Consider the following 16,766-nt stretch of genomic DNA (forward strand, 5'->3'; position numbering starts at 1 on the left):
GCCATTGTGTCATTGATTTCCATGGCAGACAAAGAAGCGCAACAGGTACAAACTACCAAAATAACATGACTTCATATATTTTGCCTTATGAAATAGGGCAGAGAGGAGGAGACGCAGAATTGTCACTCTCAACAGCATCCATGATGGTCGCCGTCTTAAGCAGACTTACTTATGAGGACAGGAATGAGGAAACTTTGGCCCTTCAGATGTTCCTGGCTGAGGCTGATGGGAGTTGGAGTCCAGGATCATCTGGAGGACCCCATCCCTGTACTAGGAAGTAAGCCACAACGGGACTTACTTCTGATTAAACAACATGCTCAGAATTGCACTGAAGGGTGAGAATGAAGTCTGTTTTGCCACAGCTGGCTCTCTGCTGAACATCCTTGTGACGGGGCAGCAGAAAGGTGGGATGGGAGCAGGTGACTTGCCATTGCCATTAACTCTCCCTTCTCTGTTATTAGTAGCACCAGCCAGATTCACCAGGCTCCCTGCTGAATGTAATTACTGGTTTGAGCTCCTAAGAGGGTCTATATGGCATGTGCTTCTCTCTCCCACATGCCAACACCAGGCACACTCAGTTCAAGTTATCATCATCTCACACAGAGCTTGCCCTCTCGGAGTCTGGGATTATCAGGACTACTAATTAATTCATTAGCTGATGGGTGGTGTTATGTCCTCTTCATCTCCAGACTGGGATGCTCAGGGAGGGAAGGGTCTGTGTGTGTGTGTGTGTGTGTGTGTGTAGCAGAGAACAGATTGCGGCCCATCAATCTGCCTGTTGAGGCACTCGCTTTGCTTGTGCCACTTCCCCCTCCACCAGCAGATGGTTCCAACAGGTTCAGAGGGTGCCTTTCCTTTGGCAGGAGACAAAAGCAAGAGAGGCAGCAGCCAATGAGAAAACGCTGGCAGTTGGAGGGGTGCATGAATACAAATATTCCTGTTTGTGTGTTTCCCGGATGGTGCATGCAAAGGAGCAAGGATTTGAACTCACAGAATGAGAAGCCCTCATGTCTGCACGAGTGACTCCTGGTGAACAGAGCAGAGAGCTGCCAGCCCATTGTTTCCCCTTCAAAGCAGAGCTTGAGGAGCCCACGTGCCAGGGGGCTAATCCTATTGTCAAGAGGCCCCACATCTGTCAGACTTAATGGGGGGAATCTCCTCTTCCTTAGTCCCTCTCTGGCCAGGAAGCTCGCAGTCAAGGCGCTCTCTTTTCCTGTGGGACCAGGACCCTCCCTGCAGACAGAAAACAGAGTATCAGGGAAAAGTCTACACTCAGCTATATGCCCTGCAATGCTGATTTTCTGTGTAAAACATCCTTCCCACAAATGGGATACACAGCCTGCTTTAATACTCCCCAGGCAGCTGCAGGGGGGGGGTATTTTCCCATCATAGCCAGCATGATTGGTCCTCTCTCGTGTGGAGGAGCTCTATGTGCATGTCTAAGCATGTACATAAAGCCCTAAGTATTTATTACTATTTTTTATTAGTACCTAGCTTGCTTCCAGGGACCTCAAAGTGAAGTTCATGGTTCTCCCGCTCCTTAGTTATTTATTTAATTATCAATCTCCTTCCACACACATGGCTCAAAATTATGGACAAACTGCACCAAAAACCGCTCAAAGCAACACAGAAAATAACAGCATGGCTGAGTGTAGATTTGAATCCTGGACTCCCAGGTCCCAATTTGACACTCTAACCACTTTATTGGGTCCTCCCTTAACATACCAGCCAGCTTTCCTTTAAAAGCTTTTAACAAATGTGCACATAGGGCTCTGCCATGCTATTTCCCCGGTCCTTGCATTACTTTGCTGCTGTCTCTGCTGCTCTCTCAGGGTCTGGCAGTTAATCTCAGGCGAAAGAGCTTCACCCCAGGCACTGCAATATGTTTCCATCCGGGTAACTGTGCAGTTTGCAGTCTCTGTCCCTTCCTGGTGGCAGTCATGAGTGATGAAGGTGGGGGAGAACAAAAATATAAAATGTCTTAGAGCTCTGTATGGCTGGGGATTCCATTTCCTTGTGGAGTACATGTTCCCATATGTACCTACTACCTTTAGAAAGTATTGTATCACACAAAGCAACCAAGCCACAAAACTGTTGTCTATCAAGATGATCCTCTTCCAGCAAACACTCAACCAACCCAACTCCACAGTTTTCCATTTTTCTTTTTCATAGAATCATAGAATCATAGAGTTGGAAGAGACCACAAGGGCCATCGAGTCCAACCCCCTGCCAAGCAGGAAACACCATCAGAGCACTCCTGACATATGGTTGTCAAGCCTCTGCTTAAAGACCTCCAAAGAAGGAGACTCCACCACACTCCTTGGCAGCAAATTCCACTGTCGAACAGCTCTTACTGTCAGGAAGTTCTTCCTATTGTTTAGGTGGAATCTTCTTTCTTGGAGTTTGGATCCATTCCTCCGTGTCCGCTTCTCTGGAGCAGCAGAAAACAACCTTTCTCCCTCCTCTATGTGACATCCTTTTATATATTTGAACATGGCTATCATATCACCCCTTAACCTCCTCTTCTCCAGGCTAAACATGCCCAGCTCCCTTAGCCGTTCCTCATAAGGCATCGTTTCCAGGCCTTTGACCATTTTGGTTGCCCTCCTCTGGACACGTTCCAGTTTGTCAGTGTCCTTCTTGAACTGTGGTGCCCAGAACTGGACACAGTACTCCAGGTGAGGTCTGACCAGAGCAGAATACAGTGGCACTATTACTTCCCTTGATCTAGATGCTATACTCCTATTGATGCAGCCCAGAATTGCATTGGCTTTTTTAGCTGCCGCGTCACACTGTTGGCTCATGTCAAGTTTGTGGTCAACCAAGACTCCTAGATCCTTTTCACATGTACTGCTCTCAAGCCAGGGGTCACCCATCTTGTATTTGTGCCTCTCATTTTTTTTGCCCAAGTGCAATACTTTACATTTCTCCCTGTTAAAATTCATCTTGTTTGTTTTGGCCCAGTTCTCTAATCTGTCAAGGTCGTTTTGAAGTGTGATCCTGTCCTCTGGGGTGTTAGCCACCCCTCCCAGTTTGGTGTCATCTGCAAATTTGATCAGGATGCCCTTGAGTCCATCATCCAAGTCGTTGATAAAGATGTTGAATAAGACCGGGCCCAAGACAGAACCCTGTGGCACCCCACTAGTCACTCTTCTCCAGGATGAAGAGGAACCATTGATGAGCACCCTTTGGGTTCGGTCAGTCAGCCAGTTACAAATCCACTGAGTGGTAGCACAGTCAAGTCCGCATTTTACCAGCTTCTTTACAAGAATATCATGGGGCACCTTGTCAAATGCCTTGCTGAAATCAAGGTAGGCTACATCCACTGTGTTCCCCTCATCTACCAGGCTTGTAATTCTGTCAAAAAATGAGATCAGGTTAGTCTGACATGACTTATTTTTCAGAAATCCATGCTGACTATTGGTGATCACAGCATTCCTTTCTAGGTGCTCACAGACTGTTTGCTTAATGATCTGCTCCAGAATCTTCCCTGGTATTGATGTCAGACTGACTGGGCGGTAATTATTTGGATCCTCTCTTTTCCCCTTTTTGAAAATAGGGACAACATTTGCCCTCCTCCAGTCTGCCGGGACTTCGCCTGTTCTCCAGGAATTCTCAAAGATGACTGCCAGTGGTTCTGAGATCACATCTGCCAGTTCTTTTAATACTCTTGGATGCAGTTCATCTGGCCCTGGAGACTTGAATACATCTAAACTAGCCAAGTATTCTTGTACTATCTCCTTAGTTATTCTGGGCTGTGTTTCCTCTGCTGAATCATTCGCTCCAAATTCTTCAGGTTGGGCATTGTTTTCTTTATCGGAGAAGACTGAGGCAAAGAAGGCATTGAGGAGTTCAGCCCTTTCTGTGTCCCCTGTTTGCATTTCACCATCTTCTCCTCTGAGTGACCCCACTGTTTCTTTCTTCTTCCTTTTGCTACAAACATACCCATAAAAGCCTTTTTTTGTTGCTTTTAACCTCTCTAGCAAGCCTGAGTTCATTCTGTGCTTTAGCTTTTCTGACTTTGTGTCTACACGTGCTGGCTATTTGTTTGAATTCCTCTTTGGTGGTTTCCCCCCTTTTCCATTTTTTGTACACATCCTTTTTTAATCTTAACTCAGTTAAAAGTTCTTTAGATAGCCACCCTGGCTTCTTTAGGCACCTTCCATGTTTCCGTCTCATTGGTATTGCCTCAAGTTGTGCTTTTACTATCTCCCTCTTAACAAACTCCCAGCCAAGTCAAGAAATTGAGTCCTAGTAAGCTTGGCTGCTCCTTTCCGCTGTATAGTAAACTTCAGAAGAGCATGATCACTCGCGCCTAATGATCCTTCCACTTCTACCCCACTAACCAGGTCATCAACATTGGTTAGGACCAGATCTAAAATGGCTGTTCCTCTTGTTGCTTCTCCCACTTTCTGGACAATGAAGTTGTCTGCAAGGCCAGTGAGGAATCTGTTTGACCTTATGCTCTTGGCTGAGTTTGACATCCAACAAATATCCAGGTAATTGGAGTCCCCCATTACTACTATCTCCCTTCCTTTTGCATGCTGTTCCAGGAAGGCATCATCTATGTCCTCCGTTTGGCTTGGGGATCTATAGTAAACTCCCACAATGAGGTCCCTGTTATTCTTCTCTCCCTTAATTTTGACCCAAATGCTCTCACTTTGGCTTTGAGGTTCTGAATCTTGGATCTCTTCACAGGTATACACATCCCTGACATATAACGCCACTCCTCCTCCTTTCTTGTCTGGTCTGTTTCTCTGAAATAGATTGTATCCCTCCATTATTACATTCCAATCGTGGGACTTATCCCACCAGGTTTCAGTGATGCCTATTATGTCATATTTAGTTTGCTGTACCAAGAGCTCAAGCTCATCTTGTTTATTTCCCATGCTTTGTGCATTAGTGTACAGATGTTGAAGTCCATTAATCATTCCCCCGTGTCTCTTATTTAAGGATTTTTTCCTCCCACCACTAGGTCTGCGTGCTGTTTGCTCCATTTGGTCTATGACATTTGGATGATCATCTTCATCAATTGATAGACTCCTACCTTCAGGAGCACTGTCTCCCTCCCCCACATTAGTCAGTTTAAAGCCCTCCTGATGAGGTTTCTGAGATTTTTGGCAAAAACATTCCTCCCAACCGTTGTGAGGTGCAGCCCATCGCTTGCCAGAAGTCCATCTTCAAGAAACTGCAGTCCGTGATCTAAGAATCCAAACCGTTCCTGTTTACACCATTTGCAAAGCCAGCTGTTCACTTCCACTATTTTTCCCTCTCTCCCTGGGCCACGTCGTTCAACTGGGAGGACAGATGAGATGACAATTTGTGCATTTAATTGCTTCAATTTCCTGCCCAGAGCCTCATAATCTCTTTTGATCTTCTGGAGGCTATGGCTTGCAGTGTCATTGGTTCCCACATGAACCAAGAGGAAGGGGTATTTGTCAGTGGGTTTTATGATTCCTTGCAGTTGTTCAGTTACATCTTGGATCTTAGCCCCGGGGAGACAGCACACTTCCCGAGACATCTTGTCAGGCCCACAGATCACTGCTTCTGTTCCCCTCAGTAGGGAATCCCCTATCACCACTACACGCCTCCTCTTAGGTTTGGTCGGGGTTCTTCCGTGAGCTGTCCATTCCAAGGTCGCCTGCACATTCCCTGAGGACTGACTTTGCTGCTCGTCTTCATATACCTGATCGACTGTAATGAGGGAGAGATCCTCAAATGGAGTCTGCTCTTTGTCTTCCATGCTAGGGGAGAGGACCTCAAAGCGATTGTGTATTTCTAAACAATCAGAGCGAACCCTGGGCCTCCTAATTCTTTGAGTCACGTTTCTCCATATATCTGGCTCCTGTGTTGGTGAACTAGCCTCCTTCTCAGGGGAGTCCCCTGTCTCCTCCTTGGTGGAGATGGTGTGCTCTGTTGCTTCCAAGAAGAGCTCCAGCTCTCTAATTATTTGGAGTGTAGCTACACGTTCCTCCAGTTGCTGGACTTTGTCTTCTAAGAGGGCAATCTACATGCAATTGCTGCAGGTAAAGCTGCCTGCAACCTTTGGCAAGATGGCAAGATGGCTGTGCTGGTCCGGGGGGGGGGAAGGTTACCATGGGGCGAGGTCCAGGACCTGAGTTGAGGGTCGGCAGACAGTCCTCCTCGGGCGAAGCGGGGTCCACAGAGGGAAGCCGGGCAAGGACAGGAACTCTGGGGGAAACAGGACTGGATGCTGACCAAAACAGCTCATCAACGACGTTGCTCCCGCAACCTGGGACCGGGCTGACTGGCCTTTATCTTCTCTGAGGCCAGGGGCGGTCCCGGCCCCCAGGAGACCCGCCTCTCCTGGCCTGAAGGCAAGCACTCCTCCTGGGAGAAACCAGTTCCCTTCGCCTCTCTGCCCTGAGCCTCTGCAGTTCAGGAGAGGCTGAAGGATTACTGGACCCAGGGGGAGACTCACCTGTAGGCACTGAGTCCTCAACCACCTCTGGAGCCAGAGTGGATTCACCTGGTTCCTGCTCCTGAGGATCCAGCACAGAGGTGGGGACTCCTGTGCAGGCTGGGATTCCTCTGCTTCAGCTTCTGAATCCGATTCCCAGGCCATCACAATGCACAGGAACTGCAGGCAACTGCAGCTGTTCCCTCCCCCTCCATCTTGAGAACGTGTCATTGGGGGTGGCTACAGCGGTCCTCCATCATAAAAAACGTGAAGACAGGACAAATAACTCCCCCCCCCCCAAAAAAACCCTAGGTCTCCCCCAACAAACGTTTGAGACTAGCTCCCCTAAATCTAAAAGATGGATCAAACTGCGCGCGCCACTGCCCTGCAAACTCTGATAAGCTCCTCCCACAGCTAATCACCTGCCTCAACAGAAACCCTGCCCCCTCTGACCTTTGCACAGGGAGAGCAGCTAATCAGCCACAAAGAAACACACGCACAAGAAAACCCTTTTTGCTTCTTCTTCAGCTGCTGCCCTGCAAGCTCTGCTGACAGTAAATGTGGTTAGTAGTCCTCATTGCGCCGGGGGGGGGGGTCTGGAGGGGAGGGGGGGAAAGTGCTATTCCCTTAGGGTTGTTTTTTTTTCTGCTTCTGCAGACTACATGGTTCCCCTGAGCATGCTAATACATCTCCCTTGTTTCTCGGGTTGGTTTGTGTTTATTGAGCATTCATCCTGATTTCCCTCTGAGGAGGTTAGACAATGAGCATTCATCCTGATTTGCTGGCAGGGAGTTTAGACGAAGTCCCACCAAGCCAAGTGCTACTCTCTGTTACTTTCCTTAATGCAGAAACTTCCATCTTTGGGGGGAAAGACTCGCAAATAACTATAATTCTGTTATCTGAATTTTCGAGCATGTGCTTGAATCCTGATCACAGCAATGGCCTGGAAATGCCTTCAGCGACCCTGCACTGGTTCCATTTCTGTCGTCACTTCCCCCCTGAGTTTGCTGTTAGAAGGAGCGATTCTTATTGTCCTGTACCAATTCCATTCTGCAAATGAGAATGATAATCTGGATTTACAAAATGGAATTCCACTACCCAGCATGAAGCCTGATCTACCAAATGATGCTTCTTTGTCTGCAATTGCAGCTTTATTAAGTACCTGTATGTCACTGTGTATTTTTGTGATGGCCTGGGAATCCGATTCAGAGGCTGAACCGGAGGAATCCCAGCCTGCACAGGAGTCCCCGCCTCCAGGGCCAGCTGAGCTGGGGCAGGGCCTTGATCCTTGAAGCGCCTGCACCTGTGCTGGATCCTCAGGAGCAGGAACCAGGTGAATCCACTCTGGCTCCAGAGGTGGTTGAGGACTCAGTGCCTACAGGTGAGTCTCCCCCTGGGTCCAGTATACATCTAAACTAGCCAAGTATTCTTGTACTATCTCCTTAGTTATTCTGGGCTGTGTTTCCTCTGCTGAATCATTTGCTCCAAATTCTTCAGGTCGGGCATTGTTTTCTTTATCGGAGAAGACTGAGGCAAAGAAGGCATTGAGGAGTTCAGCCCTTTCTGTGTCCCCTGTTTGCATTTCACCATCTTCTCCTCTGAGTGACCCCACTGTTTCTTTCTTCTTCCTTTTGCTACAAACATACCCATAAAAGCCTTTTTTTGTTGCTTTTAACCTCTCTAGCCAGCCTGAGTTCATTCTGTGCTTTAGCTTTTCTGACTTTGTGTCTACACGTGCTGGTAAATATCCAGGAACTGTTTTGTTATATCCAGGAACTGTAAATTTTAATCTTAAATCCAAATAGAAGTGTGGCATTGCTCTCATTCACTTAGCATATACAAGAGGCAGTTAATATGACCGTTACAGCCTTGCAGTGACAAATTCCTGCAGGGTAACTATGAAAGGCTGCTAGAACAAAAACAACTGAGTCTTGTGGGACTTTAAAGATTTGCAGATTTACTACATAGAAAGAAAGAAAATCTTCCCTCCAATCTGGAATTGGGTGCAAAGTACCACCCATCAACTGCCCTGGTAATCCTGATGCTCTGCTTGGTAGAATAACTGGAGCCAAGGCATATTCAACAATAGGAATAGGGAATCTGTGGCCCTTTAGATGCATTACGGTGGGTCATGCTAACTGGAGCCGATGCAATTTGGAGTCCAATAACATATGGAGGGTCACAGGCTTCTAATCCCTGCTCAACCACCCCAATTTAAATGGGACATCCCGAAATTACAAAAGCTACCCCTAGCTTTCAGGAGCCAGATTTGTGGATAATGGCCAATTTGTCATGTCCTGGCTAATCCCATCTCCACTCCAGTTTATGTAAATGGTGGCATTCATCCTCAGGGCATCCTGTATTTATTTATACACACTGACAGTTTTCTCCATAATTAACATCATTATGATGCAATATCTCAACTAAGCTCATAATATTTCTTTGCTAGCTCTTTTGATTGGTTTCTGTCACTTACATAAAGTCAGCAGTGTAGGTACTCTGCTCAGTGTCAATCAGTATTCTGGCTTCATCACAGCATCTTGAGTGTCAAGAAACATTGAGGCTGCTGTCTGTGTTTCTGCAATGAAGACTCTTTGGATCCTTCTCCTGCTGGCAACTTCTACTTGGGCTTTTGTTGCTGTGGGTAAGTAGGGAGAGGCCACCCAGGAAGTGTTTCTTATTTGGGATGTTTTCTGTCCTGCTGTGAGAAACCTCTACAGGTGTCCAGTATGAAAGAAACAGTTCTGTGTTTAGTGACCATGCCAAATGTTTTTATTTACCTGATTTGAAACACAAATCTGCCCAGCTCATAATGCTCAGGTATTATGCGCTGCGCTGCAGGAGCACAATTTCTGTTCTCATCCTGAAGCAAAGTTATTAGCCTGAGGTACTGTTTCTGGGTTAGCGGAGTCTGTAACCTGAAGCATCTGTAACCTGAGGTACCACTGTATATGTATTAATATTATAACCCAGGAGAGAAAACACACACACACAAATTCTTTACAAATGCTTACTAAAATAGCTCATAGACACTGGGTCAATTCCAAGCTAACTCTTGAGGGATTTTATCATGGGTAGTTGAACACTGGTGATTTTTTTCCAGAGATGGGGGGGAAATTGTATTTTGTTTGCATTTTAATGTGAAACTGCCTAATTTATACGAGCAGAAGTTCAATTATCCTTCAACATTCACACTTCTGGGATAGCTCAGTTGATGGATCACAAAATTCTTACTCAGGTTCATGGGTCTGAGCCCCCCATTGAGCAAAATATTCACACATTGCAGGAGGTTGGACTAGATGAGCCTCATGGTCCCTCCCAACTCTACGATTCTCAGATTTGCACTTCTCCAGGTTTTGCAATGCCATTCTCCAACCAAAAAATGTGTACAAAATTCTGGGGAAGAGAAAATGAAAATGCACAGACTAGTGAAAACAACATAGTCAAATGCATTGCATTAGGGGAAATTTCTTGTAAAAATGTATATATTTGTCCAAACGTGTATTTTAGGAGAAAGATGCACTGAAATGCTGTCTTTCTGTGAACTTTTTTATTATTATTTAAAAAAGAACATTTACACCCATCTCGTCTAGATTCCAGCAATGCTGCTCGAGAGTCCCGATCCAGCTCCGGTCCTGGTAAGCAGATTGACACCCCTGGTGCAAAGGGCACTGAGCCTAACTTGGTGACTGATGTTAATGTGTGTGGAAATCCTAAAAAGTAGGTCCACTGTAAGATGAACTAGAAACAAAACAGCATAATACATGGAGAGGTGAGCAGACACTTTTTGTGCTAAGCAATCCTGCAAATGGCTGGGAAATCTTCTATAGCTCAGACTCTGAGCCAACTACTGAAACGTTAGAGACAGAGACAGCACCTCAAAGGAAGAAAATAGTGAAAGATTTAAAAAATAATATTTCTGAAACAACCCCCCATCCCACCACATCTCATCTCAAGCTTTTGGAGTTGAAGGGGCAATTGCTGGGGTGGGAAGGGATCAGGGCTGTCCAGTGTGGAAATCAAGCCATTTGAAGCAATTCACAGAAGGGACTAATTATTATTTTTTCCATGGCACCCAGGGGCAATTTCTGCACGCGCATTCCTCACAGATCTGGCCGGTGTGCTTGGCAGTACCTCTGAAGCATTTGGTGAACTTTTAACTCAAATGGCTACGCCCATTTTGGGATGAAAAGGTAAGTGTTGGAGGACATTGCAAGTGGGGAGCATTTTTCAAAACAAGCTTGTGTGATGAGCATGAGAGGGGGAAAGTCCCAATGTGATGTGGAGAGAAGTGGATGAGGTTTTTTAAAATGCAAATGCAATGCAAGGAAACTGCTCTAGGGCTGCTCAGTCTAGAAGAGCTCATGTGCCAGCAGACAGAGGGTGGAATTCAATGCCATACTGTGACAGACGTTCTGCCAGGCCCCTGCAATGTATTTTGCACAAGTTTCCACAAGAAAGTATAACTGCTATGGCCATTTCCACCTTCCATTAAAAAGATGTGGGTGTGTGGCCTTGGGAGGCTGCGGGGAAGGGAGACAAAGGCCGGGAGAGAGATGCAACAGGATTACTGGGAGGTGAGGAGAATGGTAGTAGTGAAGAAGTTAACCCTGCTGAACTTTTCTTGATAGGCACCAGAGAACTGAGGAGAGAGGCTCGTGGATCTCCAGGCTCCAAGCAACAGGAACTGATTAGCCATGGGTAAGCAGCTCCAAGTCATAAGGTACTGGGCACTATCTGGAGGGCCACAAGTTTCCCATTCCTTCCTTGAACTTCTGCCCCAGACATGAAATGAAACAACACCTGTCCAGTCCTTCAGTTTCTTCTGTATGGTGAATGTTGCTGTATTAAGAATGTTGACTTTAAGTCATGTTCAGTTTCAGATATTTGCAGCAATGGTACAATTGGACTTCTGCATGGTCTAGAGCAGTCCTTTCCAACAGGTCGGTCGTGGGATGTCCCTGGTCCTGGTCGATCCTGGTCGATTACGGGATCCTGATGCCCCCCCCCCAAAGCAGCTCAACAACTTTGGCTCATCCCTCCCCCCCAAAAAAGCTCAAGAACTCTGGTCAATCCAATGGGTAGATCACTGTCATTTTTTTTATAGTGGGAGTAGATCGCAGTCTCTTGGAAGCTGGACAGCCCTGGTCTAGAGAATGAAGGAGGCTTTGACATCCTGGTGTTTGCCATCCTGGTAGATTGCCACATATCTATACCAATTGATCAATAAAGTTCTAGTCAAGCAAATCATTGGCATTTGACTCTATGCACCTAAGCAGCTCAACAACTTTGGATCATCCCTCACCCCCAAAAAAAGCTCAAGAACTCTGGTCAATCCAATGGGTAGATCACTGTCTTGATCCTGAAGCGCCTGCACCTGTGCCGGATCCTCAGGAGCAAGCACCAGGTGAATCCACTCTGGCTCCGGAGGTGGCTGAGGACTCAGTGCCTACAGGTGAGTCTCCCCCTGGGTCCAGTAACCCTTCAGCCTCTCCTGAACTGCAGAGGCTCAGGGCAGAGAGGCAAAGGGAACTGGTTTCTCCCAGGAGGAGTGCTCGCCTTAAGGCCAGGAGAGGCGGGTCTCCTGGAGGCTGGGACCGCCCCTGGCCTCAGAGAAGATAAAGGCCAGTCAGCCAGGTTGCGGGAGCAACGTCGTTGAAGAGCTGTTTCGGTCAGCATCCAGTCCTGTTTCCCCAGAGTTCCTGTCCTTGCCCGGCTTCTCGCTGTGGACGCCGCTTCGCCCATGGAGGACTGTCTGCCAACCCTCAACTCAGGTCCTGGACCTCGCCCCACGGTAACCTCCCCCCTGGACCAGCACAATTTTACTCGCCCGTTCTCCATCTCCCTGCAAATCCTACATGCCTACTGGGCTTTCCTGGGGTAATCCCCTTTCTACCTCTGGGTCTTCTGCAAGACACCCCTTCCCTCCGCATCCTCTCACTGCATCATGCAGCTTTCCTGAAAGTTTCCAGATACTGCCTTTGGCAGATACCTTCCATGTGCTCAGATGTTGACACCGGAGCCCAAATTTGTGAGCCTTTTTTTTAAATCCGTTCCAGAGCTGACTGTCTTCTTTCCCAGGCTGCCCTATCATACACGCCCCAAGCGCCGACTTGGTGACTCTGAGCCAGCCAGCCCTGCTGGAGCCAGCAAACGGCTTCTTCTTTCAGCACACATGCTCCCCTGATTGGATCCGCTGCTGCACATTGTATTCCTCCGGCACCTCCTCAGAAGGCCCAGGGACCCATCTGTCAGCCGGCAGCACATCAACAGGCCTTGTGGCGCTTCTCCCCCCCCCCTACTACCGCCCTCTGTGCCCCCGCTTCCTCCACCCATTCATTCCCCTCCAGGACCTAGAGATGAGAATCCTCTCACCATTCACTATTCCATGTGAAATTTGGACCTACCAATCAGGACCAGTTTGGGGTCCTCTGCTCTTTTTGGTGGGGAAGACAAAAGCTGCATTAGTTGCAGTGATTATTCCCCTTGTCCAACAACAAAAGAAGTAGCTGTGCAGAGGAAGAGAGGAATAGGACCAATGAAGGGGGCAGCCAGAGACGAGGGGAGTCCCTGGGGAAGAGAGGGGTCCTACATAACTTGGGGTGCCATACAGGGTGAGAGTGCAGCACGAGGGTGTGGGGGGTTGCGGCACCCAAAATGGTTGCTGAGATCTCATGTGAAAAAGCAGGATGTCCCTTTTTTCTGGGGCACTTGGAAGGTATGGAACTGTAGAGTTGGAAGGGACCCTCAGGAACATCTAGTCCAACCCCTGCAATGCAGGGATCTCAACTAAAGCATCCATGACAGGTAGCCATCCACCATCTTTTGTCAAACAGCTCTTACTGTCTGAAAGTTATTCCTGATGTTCAGTTGGTATCTCATTTCATGTAACTTGAATCCATCAGTTCCCATCACCCAAAAGTTCTTGGGAGATAGTTCCAGAATACTAATGCATTTCAACATTAAATAAACAAGAAAACAAATCAAAAGAACCTTTAACATCAATTGGTTAATTTCTGAAATCTTTTTATCAATATTTTCAATCAATATTTTGTACTGTGATGTAAACAGCTGAGAGATACCTTTCTGATTAAGCAGCGTATGAATCTTGCTAAATAAGCAAGTGTCCAATTTGTACCTATTAGTTCCCATGTCCACAACCTTCTTTAAAACAACCATAACAAAAAGCCTCCTCTGTCTGCAGCCACCCTTGCTTTGTGCTTCCACCCGGTGTTCCCACAAGCCCCCACCCTCTTGCACTGCTGTCCTGACTGCCCACTGCATGAGATGCAGCTGTGAGCCTTGGCACTTCTATCTGTCAGGAAGGAGAGCCCTCTGGCCACTGCCCTTTGTCATACAGAACAGGCTCCAAACATCCCTGCCTTCCCCCCACAGTGCTAGTGCCATCACTCAACTTGACAGGCGTGGGCCAAGAGACAGGCCAGCATGATCACTGGCCAGGCCAGCAGGATGCAGGGCCTGCCATTGCTGTGCTTCTTGAGCAGCTAACACCTGATTCCCCCTTTAATTGTATCTTCCCCACACATCCCCAGTGTCATGCTAATCGGAGCCCATTTGCTGCAGCTGCCTCTATTCAATTAGGGCCATCACATAATATGCAGTAATTCTATTTCCATGAAGAATCTCAGGCCCTCTTGGGCATAGGGTGCAGGGGCTGGGGGAAAGGGGGGAAAGGCATGCAATGGAAATGTCCTTTCCCAATATTTACTTCTGCATTTTGATTCCATTTTTCTTTTTGAGAGAGGGTGGGCTAGGGCAGGAGATTGGATTAGCCTCTATTGTAGGAGCTAAGAAGTAGAGGAGCACAGCAACCAAGCATGCATGAGAGGATGGCCACCATTAGCTAAGGGAATTTGCATTAGGCACTGAACATATAGGGTGACCCAACCAAAGGAGGGTCACCCTATATACAAAGGAGCATGATGGCCCTGTGTTCTAACAGTTGTGAAGGAGAGAAAATTTTCACAGCTGGAACTTGTTCTGTGGAGAGGAGAAACACTGACTACTTTGCAAGAAAGGAAGAGGAGCTGTCAGGTCTGACCCTTGTGATGGCCAGAGCCTACGGGCCTGTAAGGAGGCTGTATTTGAGGATGCTGAGACTTCAAGGGTGGTGGGACTAGACTCATGTCATTTCTAAGGGCCCGTTATAGGATTACCTGATTGCACATGGGCAAAACTAGGAATAGTGAGAAAAGATGCAAGATTCTGGGTTTGAAAAGGGCCACAAAGTTATATATTGCCCAAATGGATCTGCAACAGAAGACGATCAGTTTAACCATCCACCAAGGCAGTAAAGGCCACCTCCCCTTGTCTCATTCCCACAACTTTGGCCATCTCATATTGGCTCTGAAACCCAACAGCAGTTGCAGCTCAAGCCATTTCTCCAGGTTCTCCATGTATATTTATTCATGACAGCATAACAAAGCATAAGAAAAATCCCGCTGGATCTGGCCAAAGGCACATCTACGGCAGCATCCTCTCCTCACAGTGGCCAACCAGATGCCTGTGGGAAGCCCACGAGCAGCACCTGAGTTGCCCCAGCCACTTTTGCACCTCTCTCCACGGCTCCACCCACCACTGGTATGTGGCCCCCTGGAAGGCTGACTATAAAGGAATGTGGCCCTTGATTCTGTAAAGGTTTGTCTACCCCTGCCTTAAAGGGTCACTGGATAGTGCGAGTGATGGACTTTGAATACTTGATACTGCTATGCAAATGTTAAGTATTATTATTACTGCTATGGTGCCTTCTCCTGGGATGTGGCATGAAAGCTTCTGCATTTTGTTCAGCGTCAGCTCAAGACATGGTTAGTGACCCTCTGGAATGCCAAAGTTTTTTTCAAGAAAATAAAAAGTTTGGATAAGTATCTGTCTGGAGGGGGACTTGGACAAAGTGATCCATTTGATCCATTTTCTATTCTGTATGAGAACACCGAGCAGCTGAAGGCAGAAGTCGTCAGTTTGCCCCCCCCTCCCCCAGCTCTTCTCCAGAATCAGAGCCACTGTTGCCATTACGCGGCATCCAGGGTTCAGCAGTTGGTGAGTCTCCGTGGCCCAGCAGGCTGAGCTGCCTGCTTAGCATCTGAATGAGCTTTAGAAAGCTAACATGATTTGATTTAAGGGTTTCAATAGCCCAAACAATGTTCTCTCACGGGCAGGAAGTCCCATGGGCCTTAGGGGGGTTGACTTGCAAGAGGGTCTCTACACCCTCCTCTGTCTCCTCCCTCCCCTGCTTCTAAGACAGGGTCTGAGGGTCACACTCTTCACTAACTAGAAGGCAAAAGCCCACAGTGGTTCAGTTTTGATTTACTGTGAAACCGTAGTTGCTGTTACCATTAATATTATTAAATAGATGGCAAATGTCTAGAGTGTATCAGGTATGACATTGTAGTATTAGTTACTATTATTGATATTAATATTATTTAATAGATGACAGAAGCTCAGAGTGTTGCAGATATGACATTGCAGAACTTATATATCATGTAATATCTTCCATCAATTTCTAATACATAAAAATGTCCATAAATTACAGGTCTTTGGGTGTGTATTGTTCTGGCACTGCTGTTGTATTCTTCTTGCTTTATCTGCAATGTAGAAGCAGAGAGGCAAATCTAACACTGATTAGGCACATGAGAAACATTACATTAAAGGCAGGCACTGGTATCTTTCTACAGAGGACTAGACTCAGCTGATGGCCAGATTAATCTGTGTTTGGGACTGAGATGGCAAAGACTATTTTAGATAGTAGCTGCCTAACTTATGAGAAGAGAACTCAGTTCAAGGCCAATCTTTGCTCTCTTGTCTACTTCTGATGATCCTCTGTCCAGACACAAATCACCCTGGCCTTGGCTTATGAACAGGCTCAAGACCTTAGGTAACCCAGACCCCACCTAGCCTTGAGGCCAAGAGCTGTTTCTGTGCAGACAGCTGAAGTCTAACAGTTCCCATCTGCAAATGGTAGTGAAATGCATCCTGAGGTCTGCCCCAGGGGGTTCTGCAAGCTGGCATGGGTCTTACATAAAGGTACACTAGATGGAGCACAAAACCGTCATCTATGAGCAGTCAAGGCAAGGACAGAGTGAGGCATCCCCATGGGGTGAGTCTTCATACTAGATGTTTTGAGACCTAGCAGAATTAAGTGCTTAAGTCAAAAAATTAAAAATGGACTGTGTACAAAAAATAGATCTCATATTTCTGAAACTTCATAAACTAAAAAAACAAAAAACCCGAATATGGCCATATGCAAAATGTTGATGTAGCTCATAGCATATTTTGAGATAGTCTGGAAGCACCCTAAACTATCTACCATATTTTTGGGTGGGATTCA

At 46.9% G+C, this 16,766-nt stretch overlaps 1 protein-coding gene and 2 long non-coding RNA genes across 3 annotated transcripts in view; 1 reads left to right on the top strand and 2 right to left on the bottom strand.

Annotated features, from left to right (window-relative positions):
• Positions 1-16,766, bottom strand: part of LOC307211355 — a 100,248-nt gene that overhangs the window by 43,566 nt on the left and 39,916 nt on the right. The window lies entirely within an intron of this gene.
• LOC307209788 lies at positions 8,839-10,606 on the top strand. Its single transcript, XR_013835775.1, has 3 exons — positions 8,839-9,065; positions 10,015-10,059; positions 10,501-10,606. It is a non-coding gene; the product is annotated as an uncharacterized lncRNA (long non-coding RNA).
• The window catches only part of LOC307211338 (uncharacterized protein), a 32,048-nt gene continuing 31,260 nt past the window's right edge, over positions 15,979-16,766 (bottom strand). The window contains exon 7 of the mRNA XM_079967895.1: positions 15,979-16,023. The gene's annotated coding sequence lies outside the window, so the exon portion shown is untranslated. The remainder of the gene's footprint in view (positions 16,024-16,766) is intronic.

This window comes from Podarcis cretensis, assembly GCF_951804945.1.
Source record: "Podarcis cretensis genome assembly, chromosome: 2".
Lineage (NCBI taxonomy): Eukaryota > Metazoa > Chordata > Lepidosauria > Squamata > Lacertidae > Podarcis > Podarcis cretensis.